Raw genomic sequence first — 4,222 nt, forward strand, 5'->3', positions numbered from 1 at the left:
TGTGGTATCAGAGCTTTGGTTTGGTTTTCTTTGGGAGCTGTGGAACCTTGGTTATAGATTGTAGGTCGACCTATAGGTTATGAGTTGTTATCTGATCATGTGTCGGTTTAGGTGACTTGAGTTGTCAAGTCCAATATAATTATGTGTTGTTATAGTCGGACGTTAGTTGGAATTATTTGAAGTAGTGTTAAGACTCTACTTGATGATGGTTTAATAGGAAACCATGCCGCCAAGAAGGAATGACGCTCCGAGAGCCAACGCTAATAGGAATGATCAAATGCCGGAGGCTATGAATAACATGGCTGCTTCTGTCGCTGCACAGACCGCTGCCAAGACTCAACGGGATCTTGAAAAGAGGGGAAGAGAGATCCGTGCTGCAGAGTCAAGAGGGTTAGAAGACTTCCGTCGTTACAATCCTCCTAAGTTCAAAGGGGATGAGGGTTCAGAGAAGGCGGATCAATGGATCCAAGAAGTGGAGAAAATCTTTGATATGATTAACTGCCAGGCTGGAGTGAAGGTCAGCTATGCCACGTATATGTTGCTAGGGGATGCTGAATACTGGTGGAGGAGTGCAAGGTTGTTGATGGGAGCAGCCCACGAGGAGGTGAACTGGGAATCGTTCAAAAGAAAGTTTTTAGACAAATACTTTCCGATGAGTACCAGGACTAAGTTGGGTGACGACTTTCTGAAACTTCACCAGGGGAGCCTGACTGTGGGCGAGTATGCTGCTAAATTTGAATCACTATCGAGGCATTTCAGGTTCTTCCGTGAAGAAATTGATGAACCGTTCATGTGTCATCGTTTCCAAGACGGATTGAAGTATGAGATTCAAGATTCCGTCTTACCTTTGGGAATTCAACGTTTCCAAGCACTGGTAGAGAAATGTAGAGAAGTGGAAGATATGAAAAACAAGAGGGCTAGCCGAGTAGGGAATTTTAATTCGGGAGGCCCTAGTCGGGCGAATTATCAGAACAAGGGGAAGCAAGTTGCTAAACCTTATAATCGACCCCAGAATAACAACGGTGGGCAGAGTCGCCCGGGGAACCAGAATTTCGGAAGGCAAATGGGGCAAGTGCTTCGATGTTTCCGATGTGGGGGAGAAGGACACTATGCTAGTGCTTGTACCACTAACATCCCCATCTGTCACAATTGTCAGAAGTCGGGGCACATGGCAAGGGAGTGCACGGCTCCAAAGGTGGAACCAGTGGTGAATGTAGCTAGGGCTACCCGTCCTACTGCTAGAGGACGCATTTATTGTGTGAATGCTGAAGAGGGAAATCCATCTGGTAATCTGATTCAGCGTGATTGTGAGATTGCAGGTAACACTCTAACTGCACTCTTTGATTCGGGGGCAACCCATTCCTTCATTGCTATGGACTGTGTGAATCGCTTGAAGTTATCTGTGTCTGCTTTACCTTTTGATTTGGTTGTTTCCACACCTGCTAAGACCTTAACCGTAAATTCAGCATGTTTACATTGTCGAATGACTATACAGAATAAGGATTTCTTGGTTAATCTAATTTGTTTACCGCTACAATCACTCGAGGTCATCCTCGGTATGGATTGGATGTCTTATCACTATGTGATCTTGGATTGTGCTCGGAAATTGGTTCTTTTCCCCGAACCAGGAGTTGTTAAGTATTTAGCTGCTAACAAACTCCGAGTGTCGCTAAGTGAAGGGACTCATGAATTTTTGTCTCTAGCAAATGTAGAGGCAAAGATAAATGTGGAAATAGAAGATGTGATACTTGTCAACGAGTATCGGGATGTATTTCCAACGGAAATTCCAGGATTGCCACCGGTAAGAGAAGTGGAATTCTTCATTGATTTGCACCCAGGAACGGGACCCATTTCAATGGCACCTTATCGAATGTCGCCATTGGAATTAAATGAGCTCAAAGGCCAAATTGAAGACTTGTTGGAGAAGAAATTCATCAGACCAAGTGTATCACCATGGGGTGCTCCAGTTTTGCTAGTTAAGAAGAAGGACGGAAGCTCGCGCCTATGTGTGGATTATAGACAGCTCAACAAGGCAACTATCAAGAATCGTTATCCTTTGCCACGAATCGATGATTTGATGGATCAATTGAGAGGGGCCGCGATATTTTCGAAGATTGACTTGAAGTCGGGTTACCATCAGATCCGAGTAAGGGAAGGAGACATTCAGAAAACAGCTTTCAGAACCCGCTACGGACATTATGAATACCTGGTTATGCCGTTCGGAGTTACCAATGCACCGGCAATTTTTTTAGCCAAAGTTAATAATATTTTTGAGTTTTATAATCGAAAAGATATTTCGATGCCAATTAGAATTTCTCGTCGATAAATAAATTGAATTTAACTGCGGAAAATCCTTTACGGAGAATTTAAGGCGTTTCGGGTGAAACGGTAATTTAATAAATATCTAGATTTTGAGATATTTGTTAAGTTATATTTATTATATTTATATATGTTTGTTTGGAGGGAAAAAGAAAGGAAAACTAGAAGGAAGGAAAAGGAAAAGAAAATAGTATATAAAGGAAGGAAGGAAAAAGGAAGAAAGGAAAAGCAAAGGAAAGAAATAGAAAGGAAGGAAAATCTCAATTTTCCATCTCCTTCCTCTGAACCTCACGCGAGCAAAACCCAAAATTCCATCCTTCTCCATTTTTCGTTTTCGTTGCTTCCTTTTCTTCAAAGCTAGTGACCCAAGGTTGGGTGAGAGTTAGATCAAGGTTTTCGCAACTCCACTCTTCCTCTTTGATTCGAAAACGAAGAAAAACGGTTTTGAGATCCAAACACAAACCCCTCCGTTTCTTCTAGATCCAAACCTCATTTCTCGAAGAGATAGAAGGGAAAGTTGCTCACCACCACGCTACGGTGCTAGTGAACTAATTTGGAAGCGGCGTTGCGAGCGGAGATTTTACCGGAATTACTCGCGGTACCGGAAACGCGCGTTAAAGCTAACGTTGAGGTAAGGGCTCCTTCCAAACTTCTAGTTTGCATTTAGGGACTTATCTGTGGTTGTGTGGGAAGGAATTTGTTAGGGTTAAATGTATCGATTTGGGGAAAAACCAAACTAGTGCGTTATGGGTAACAACCTTAGAGTTAGGTTTTGTTTATATTGATGAATGTTTCGTGGTAAATGAATTTGAATGTCATTGTGTGTGATTATGAGTAAATGAAATTTGATGTATCTGTGTGTTATGTTGCTTTGATTTGTGTTCGTTGTTTTTGACATGCTCTTAATTGATATTGATGAAATTTGATATGTGTATGGTTGGATTTGTGAATAAATGAATTGATATGTTTTGATGTGAGAATTTGTTGAGTTTGTGTTGTGTGAAATTTGAAAACCATTAAGTTAAATGAGTATTAAGAATGGGGAATCTCTTAATGTCTCGTTTACTTAATGTGCGTTTGTTTGTGAAAAATCGTTTAAGTTAACTGGGCGTTAAGAATGGGGAATCTCTTAATGTCTCGTTTACTTAATGTGCGTTTGTTTGTGAAAAATCGTTTAAGTTAACTGGGCGTTAAGAATGGGGAATCTCTTAATGTCTCGTTTACTTAATGTGCGTTTGTTTGTGAAAAATCGTTTAAGTTAACTGGGCGTTAAGAATGGGGAATCTCTTAATGTCTCGGTTACTTAATATTTTGTTTTAAAGAAAAATCGTTTAAGTTAACTGGGCGTTAAGAATGGGGAATCTCTTAATGTCTCGGTTACTTAATATTTTGTTTTAAAGAAAAATCGTTTAAGTTAACTGGGCGTTAAGAATGGGGAATCTCTTAATGTCTCGGTTACTTAATATTTTGTTTTGAAAACCGTTTAAGTTAACTGGACGTTAAGGAGGGGGAATCTCTTAATGTCTCGGTTACTTAATATTTTGTTTTAAAGAAAAATCGTTTAAGTTAACTGGGCGTTAAGAATGGGGAATCTCTTAATGTCTCGGTTACTTAATATTTTGTTTTGAAAACCGTTTAAGTTAACTGGACGTTAAGGAGGGGGAATCTCTTAATGTCTCGGTTACTTAACATTTTGTTTTGAAAACCGTTTAAGTTAACTGGGCGTTAAGAATGGGGAATCTCTTAATGTCTCGGTTACTTATTATTTTGTTTGGAAAATTGTTTAAGTTAACTGGGCGTTAAGAATGGGGAATCTCTTAATGTCTCGGTTACTTATTATTTTGTTTGGAAAATTGTTTAAGTTAACTGGGCGTTGAGAATGGGGAATCTCTTAATGTCTCGG

The sequence above is a fragment of the Cicer arietinum genome, chromosome 5, assembly GCF_000331145.2.
Source record: "Cicer arietinum cultivar CDC Frontier isolate Library 1 chromosome 5, Cicar.CDCFrontier_v2.0, whole genome shotgun sequence".
Taxonomy (NCBI): domain Eukaryota; kingdom Viridiplantae; phylum Streptophyta; class Magnoliopsida; order Fabales; family Fabaceae; genus Cicer; species Cicer arietinum.